Genomic DNA, 8,126 nt, shown 5'->3' on the forward strand with positions numbered 1-8,126 from the left:
TTCATCAAGGACCTTTTGGCATGCGGGATGGCATATATGATCCTTGATAACCCAAACACTAGCAGGGAACCGACCCGAGATCTAACTTATCCAAACTTACTCATAACTCAACGCGATACGTATCCCCAACATCCATCTAGTAGCAATAGAAGATGACATACCCGCAACATCTCAAGGAATACTAATCACCTTCTGCTGACATGATGAACCCTGCTACCCTGAAGTAGCCTAAACCCTCGGAGCGACAAACTCCCTTGTGCACTGACTTCGGCCCTACTGGCCTTTCACCTGATGTTCAGAAATCATGGGTCTCTTCCTGGGACCCTTACTATACGCACCAAGAACAATCTCTCTTCTCAAAGTGCTCCAAATCGATCTCGCATCTGCAACTTCATGGAAATCATATCCCTCAGGGTCTGACACCAGGCCACGCTCACTAACTCACTTGCCAATGGCTAAGCTACAGCAACTGGAACATCCTCTATCCCCAAGCTGGGTCACAAACTCTTCCCTGAAGCTTCTCAGATTCTCCAAGACTCTCAACGATTCGAGTATGAATCCTGTGCTTTCAGTAGTACGAGCCCAATACTACCTTCCACACCTATCCATACTTTCCTTAGCAATCCTCCCGGATCCCTGAGTCACTTCCTCAACTGGTACACCCAATTCTAATTGAGCCTCACTACTAACTCACTGAAATATATCCTAGGCTTCACTAGGTTCCCAAACTCACCCAGTCCTCAGCTGCTGAAAGATTCCCAATAATGTCAACTAGCTACCTCATGAATACAGCCACATGCAACAGAGATCAGATAATCCTTGAAGTAATAGACTCATCCCTGTAACGGTTAGACTCAAATGAGAGCTGCGTAATAGGGTCAAATCTATCACTCTGAGATTATCCAGCCTATGACACATGTGACTTAGCATATTCACTTAATAGCTAACTCACATTACTAAGAGTCCCACAAAGCACAAAGCAAGCAACAATCAGACAATGGAAAATCTAACCATCATATTCCAATCAAATCATTCTATCCTCTAATCAGGAATCTGTACATGCAATTCAAAGGCTCATACAATCAGGCATAACCCAAACAGCTTATCCTATTACAGACTGATCAGTACTAACATGCAAGTCTACAAGCACATACAAAAGGCATATAAGGCATCGTCCCTAGATACTTAGCCCGAATCTAGCATGCAGTTCTCATAATCATATCATATCATAACATCTCATAACATGTATGGATATCTTGGGGAAGACTTACTTGAGCTCGGTTAATTGCACGCATCACACACTTTGTTCTTTTCAAAGTTCTTTTCTCTTTTCAAACTTCTTTTATAAAATGATTTTATCTTTGAAAATTTTCATACCAAGTCCTTAGTTTGAGTTCAGACACACCCGAGAGTATGCTCGAATCCCTCAAACCAAGGCTCTGCTACCAACTTGTAACATCCCAAAAATACAAGCCAAAATTTTCATTTTTTAAATACGTCATTATAAAACCAACAGTGTAATAAAACATCTGTAATATAATGTCATGTCAAAACGAAAGTAGAAATAATCAAATGTGTTATCATGAAACAATATCAGAGTGTAATCCCCAAAGATCTCATGTGCGAAAAACCATAGTGTGATGCGCTGCGATCAAGCCGGCTCCTTTCTTTTAAACACGAAGTACCTGAAACCAAAACTGATAACCGTAAGCACGAAGCTTAGTGAGTTCCCCATCATACCACATACCATACAATCACAAAGCATACATACTGTCGGGCAATTATGGGGTGCCTGATCTACCCGGTACGGCCATTCTGGGGCGCTGACCTACCCGTGCCAAGCCATTCTGGGGTGCTGACCTACCCGTCGGTCCTAACAACCGACCCTCGGGGACTATTCCACCCCTACTTCTACTATCACATATATCATAACATAAACATACTATCAGTCATATCTGGAGTGTCCGAACTACCCTTCGGTCCTAAAAACCGAACTAGGGGACTATTCCCCTCCTACTACCACTATCACATATAACATATCATGCCAGCATATAAACATATCATCACATACTATCAGACATATCTAGGGTGTCTGACCTACCCTTAGGTCCTAACAACCGAACTCTACTACTATCACATATATCATGCCAACATATAACATATCAGATAGTAGCAAACCTAGATGATATCACAAAGACAATCATCTAACATACAACTCCTACTGTTGGGCCCAACATTATGGCCGTAGACCCACCGCTACTGGAAGGTAACTCACCTCACACTGCTGAAGTCCTGAAGACACAATCCCACACTTGCTGAAGTCCCGCAGACTCGACCCTAGCTGCTGGATGACAGATTCCCGAACTGTCAACACCAAAATAACACCCAATTAATAATTGGGTCCCACTACATAACAATAAGTACATTCTTTGGGTAATTACTACATTACCCCTAGCCTGGCTTATTCAAGCCCAAGGCCCAATCCATAGGCCCAAAGTCAATTAGGAATCAAAGCCCAACAAATGGCCCAATTTTCCAAATTGGGCCTAGGCCTATACATGGTCTCATTCTAAGGCCCAACATCATATAATCATTAAGGCCCAAACTATGGCCCATCTATGGCCTAATTTTCCAAATTGGGCCCCAACCCCTTACATGGGCCTTACCCTAGGACCATTAAATTACTCTAGACTATTTGCTTGATCTTGGATAGCCCATTTAATAACCTAATCATCAAGGCCCAACAACAAACCCAAGTGAAATTAGGGTTTCACATCAAATGACGATTAGGGTTAAGTTTTCTTACTTAACCCATTAGGGACTTAATCCATTAAGTCCATTATTGCTTAGATTAATTTTGCCAATGATTATTATTTAATATCTCAAGTTATTAAATAATTCCCGTGTGTCCGGATTAATTCCCCAAAATTAGGGTTTTGATGGCATTAGGGTTTTCCAAACCCTAATTAGGGTTTCCAACCCAAATACTAGTCCATTAATTAATTTGTTGGGCTTTTAGATCAATTAGGGCTTTATTGGGCCTATTAAGCCCATTAAAATATTATTAAGCCCATTAGGGTTTTATTGGGTCCATTAGAGTCCATTAAGCTTCATTGGGCCCATTTGAGCTTCTTTGGGCCCATTAGGGTTTCAAGCACCCCAAAAGAATCAACACCACGAGGCAAAGCACACCGCCACCCGACACGGCGGCCGGTGGCGGCAGCCACCACCTCACGGTGGTGGTTTCGGATTTCTTTCCATTATTTTTCTTTTGAGTTACAATTACAACGAAAATACCAAATCAAAACACACACACTAACTAAGCTAAACATACACACATAAACCTACTTGAGGTGGCCGACGGTGGTGCATAGCGGCAGCCACCACCTCACGGCGGTGGTGGTGGCTATTTTCAGTTTTCCAACCAAATGAAATCACCAATCACACACACCCATACGCATTTCTACTTGCAAAACGAATCCAACACCCACCTGTGGTGGGCGGCGACGACAACAGCACTCTAGCGACAATCAACGACGGATTGCGGTGACAGCAAGGAAATAGCCACCATGGTGGTTCCCACGTTTTTTCCGGCCATCAGAAGTCATACGCACACACTAACACAAGTCGAGCAAGGGGAACACACCCAATCACAGCCACCCCCACGGTGGCTCACGACAGTCGGAGAGAACTCCATCCACAGCCGCACCCACTGCTTGATAAATCGATGGCGGCGATAGCTCGACGACAGAAGAAAAGGATACGAAGTGGCGGCAGAAAACGATGGCAATAAAGCTCAGCAAAGCCCACCTTGGCAAACGACGTCTCACCGTCTTCATCGACCCTCGGCGGTTCTCCGGCAGCAGCGTCGCAATGGCGACCTTCCATAGTAGTGTAGCAGCCGGCGGTGCTCAATGGCGAGGTGGTAGGCATCCCCGTTGATCGGAACAGCGAACAGAAGGGAGGTGGTGGCAGCTGACTTCACCCATGGCGGCTGGAGAGGTTCTCCTTAGGGTTAGGGTCGGCGGCGGTTATATACTCCCGAGCCCCATAAGCATTATTTCCATAATGACCGAATTAGCCCCTCCTTCTACCTTTTCTTTCAATACGAATCCATAACTTACCGTTTAAACCCTCATCATTAAAATCCATTACAAATCAAGTACAATACTTACCAAACAGCCCTCCGTTCTTGAATTTCTTTGCAAAGTCGGTCCAGAAGTTACCCTTTAAACCCCCCAATATCTCAATTATGACATATTTACCCCTTCCACCTCTCTTCCTTTCAAATTAACTCCAAAATTACTTAAATAGCCCTTAGTCTTCAAAATCCGTCCAAGTTAAGTCCCAATAATTCATCAAGTAGTCCCTACCTTTATAATTATTACAAAACCAATCCGGAACTTACATTTTTAACCCCCAACTTCTGAATTGTGCCAATTAACTCCTCAAAGCCAACACCCTGCATATATAATTATTTATTTTAGGGCTACCATTCATTCATTATTTTGTTTATTTATTTAATAAATAAACCGGGTGTTACACAACTCGACTGAGTCCACTCAAGGCGCGTACGGAGAGCGTACTCCGGAGGTACGCTAGGCGTACGCAACTTCACATGTTGACCACCATTGAGGTGGTTGACCTCGTACGCAGGGCGTACCCTCGTAAGTCCCAAACTCCATTAAGAGCTTAATGGCTTAAGCTCTTACATCCATATTTAGATACATGGCTAAAATCCTCCTTCGAGTTAGAGGCTCTTGATAGGAAGGACCCCAAGGGGTTAGAGACCTTAAATTGGGCTCAAAACTATGAAATTAGGGTTTTAAGACTGTGGTGGTACGCCCAACGTACCTCAATTTACGCCTAACGTAACACCCTAAAAACGCCCCCCCCCCCCCTTCAGTCTAGTACGCCCAACGTACTGCCATACCCACCTTCGTTTCAACTCTGTTTTCAGCGTTCTTTATATGTTGGAAAGGTATTGAAGATCCACACAATCCTATCTAATTACTTTTAACTTAAAACATACCGAAATAAAATCCTTATTCCAAGAAATATGTAACATCCCCCCTCTGGCACGTATCACAATATTGTCCGCTTTGGGCCACTCGGCACGAGGACTTCCCAGGGGGTCACCCATCCTGGTACTACTCCCGCCCGAGCACGCTTAACTGCAGAGTTCTTATGGGATCTGCTGCCCTCACGACTTTAAAATGCGTTGTGATAGGGAAGGTATCCACACCCCTTATAAGGAATGCTTAGTTCTCCTTCCCAGCCGATGTGGGATCAGATCTAACCCACTTTCACCCCCCATTATAGGGTTCGACGTCCCTGTCGAACACATCGACCCGTGCCCTGGCTCTGATACCATTTGTAACGTCCCAAAATTTACGACCAAAAATTTCGTTTTAAAAACATTACTTTAGAAAACATTAATAGTTAAAAACATTGTTTGATCAATCCATAACAAAACGTAAACCATGTCTAAAAGCCAAATCATACAATCATCAAAATATCAGAGTATAAATCCCGGAGAATCTCGTAAGTGCGGAAACCAGTGTGTATGTATGATGTGCCGCTACCGCGCCGGCTCCTTCCCCTTAGACGAAGAGGTACCTGAAACGAAAACTGTAAACTGTAAGCACAAAGCTTAGTGAGTTCCCCCATCGTACCACATACCATACAAACAATTAACATGCATACTGCCAGGCTATTCTGGGGTGCCTGACTACCCGGTACGGCCATTCTGGGGTGCCGACTACCCGTGTCAAGCCATTCTGGGGTGCTGACTACCCATGTGAAGCCATTCTGGGGTGCTGACTACCCCTGTCAAGCCATTCTGGGGTGCTGACTACCCATCGGTCCTAACAACTGATCCTCAGGGACTAGTCCCCTCCCACTACCATTATCGCATATAACATAACAGGCCAGCATGCAAACATATCATCACGTATTGTCAGACATTTCCGGGGTGTCTGACTACCCTCCGGTCCTAACAACCGAACTCTACTATTATCACATATAACATATCATGCTAGCATATAACATATCAGATAGTAGCAACTTAGATGATATCACAAAGACAATCATCTAACATACGACTCCTACTGGTGGGCCGACATTGTGGCCGCAGACCCACCGCTACTGGAAGGTAACTCACCTCGAAGTAGTTGCTAATCTGAGCGGGAACTGACTATCTACTGCTGCTGCTGCTCCGGAAATCCTCCGGCTGCAATTCCCACAACATACTCAATCAAACACTGCTAACTGTCCTTTGGGTAAAATGACCATTTTACCCCTGATCATGACCTAAGTCAAAATCAGAGTTAACTTTCAGTTGACCCGACTCGCCGAGTTGGCTTTCCAACTCGCCGAGTCCCTACCCAAACATTTGCCCTGAATCCCGTTCCTACTCGTCGAGTTAGGCGACGACTCGACGAGTTCTCCTTCTTAACAGATACTCAAGTCCTTCATTCTACTCACCGAGTTGTATGAACAACTCATCGATTTCGTCTTCATCCGATGAACACTTATGCTAAGACTCGCCGAGTTGTATGAACAACTCGCCGAGTCTGTTCTTGATCTAAGGAGATTGCCTTGAACTCGCCGAGTCAGGGCATTGACTCGCCGAGTACCTCCATAGATGAGTTCAGCTTCCGACTCGCTGAGTCACACCCCGTGACTCACTGCTCACTCGACACTACGAAAAGGGGACAAACTCGGAGACTCGCGAACAGATCTGATCCCACATCGGCTGGGAAGGAGAACTAAGCATTCCTTATAAGGGGTGTGGATACCTTCCCTATCACAACGCGTTTTAAAGCCGTGAGTGCAGCAGATCCCATAAGAACTCTGCAGTTAAGCGTGCTCGGGCGGGAATAGTACCAGGATGGGTGACCCCCTGGGAAGTCCTCGTGCCGAGTGGCCCAAAGCGGGCAATATTGTGATACGTGCCAGAGGGGGGATGTTACAAATGGTATCAGAGCCAGGGCACGGGTCGATGTGTTCGACGGGGACGTCGAACCCTATAATGGGGGGGGGGGGGTGAAAGTGGGTTAGATCTGATCCCACATCGACTTGGAAGGAGAACTAAACACTCCTTAAAAGGGGTGTAGATACCTTCCTTGTCACAACGCGTTTTAAAACCACGAGGGCAGCAGATCCCATAAGAACTCTGCAGTTAAGCGTGCTCGGGCGGGAGTAGTACCAAGATGGGTGACCCCCTGGGAAGTCCTCGTGCCGAGTGGCCCAAAGCGGACAATATTGTGATACGTGCCAGAGGGGGATGTTACAAAATAAGTCTGAAACATCACTTTTCCCGTTTTACCCTTTGACTCCAAAACACAAACCAAGGGCTTGACTCGCATAACCAATATTATCATCATCCAATAAGGTCTAAACCTTATTCCCTTGAAGCTCAATGCCTTTACTAGATCCATTTATTGTCCACAATCTCGAAATAAGAAACTTCTCGAAACAGGATATTACAATCTCATATAAGTAAATGGTCAAACAAAGTGAAAAGCTATCCGTTAGCAACATGTTGGTAAAAAATTTCGTCGGAAGTCCGTCAGTAAGTTAGTCAAACAAGGTCAAAGTATGTACCACCAAAAGTCTGTCATTATCTCGTCAGTGTTTTAAGGTGGACGTTATTCCGTCGTTGTTTTTAGGTTATCACATTTTCGTCATTGTTATTCCCGTCAGTGTTTTAAATCTGTCATTATCCCATAGTATTTTAATTAGTTAACGTGCTATTATAGATTTATAGTTTGTAACTTTGTCAAATCTCCCTATACTAATAAAAGAGTAGTTCTTTTGCCATTTGTCACTATATTAGACCTCTTAATTAATGTGTTGTCACTTGTCAATCTATTAGTTCTCCATTTTAAATTTATTAGACCTTCTCATTAATGTGATGTTATTTTCAATGTATTTATTATCTATTTTAAATTAAATTTTAAATTTTAAATTATTGTTTTCATTAATTCACAAAAAAAAGTCTAATATATATTAAAAATTATTTTTATATATTTATTTGAATCAACAATTATAATTTCAGATAACTAATAAAAATGTCTCTTAATAATTTATTTAAAATAATTGATTAATAATTTTGTTTTTTT

General features: G+C 43.5%; 1 pseudogene; it reads left to right on the forward strand.

Annotated features, from left to right (window-relative positions):
* Positions 1-7,133: 7,133 nt before the first annotated feature.
* On the forward strand, positions 7,134-7,251 carry LOC145049170 (5S ribosomal RNA; annotated as a pseudogene).
* Positions 7,252-8,126: the final 875 nt, after the last annotated feature.

The sequence above is a fragment of the Lactuca serriola genome, chromosome 4 (assembly GCF_051521515.1).
Source record: "Lactuca serriola cultivar US96UC23 chromosome 4, Lser_US96UC23_V15, whole genome shotgun sequence".
Taxonomy (NCBI): domain Eukaryota; kingdom Viridiplantae; phylum Streptophyta; class Magnoliopsida; order Asterales; family Asteraceae; genus Lactuca; species Lactuca serriola.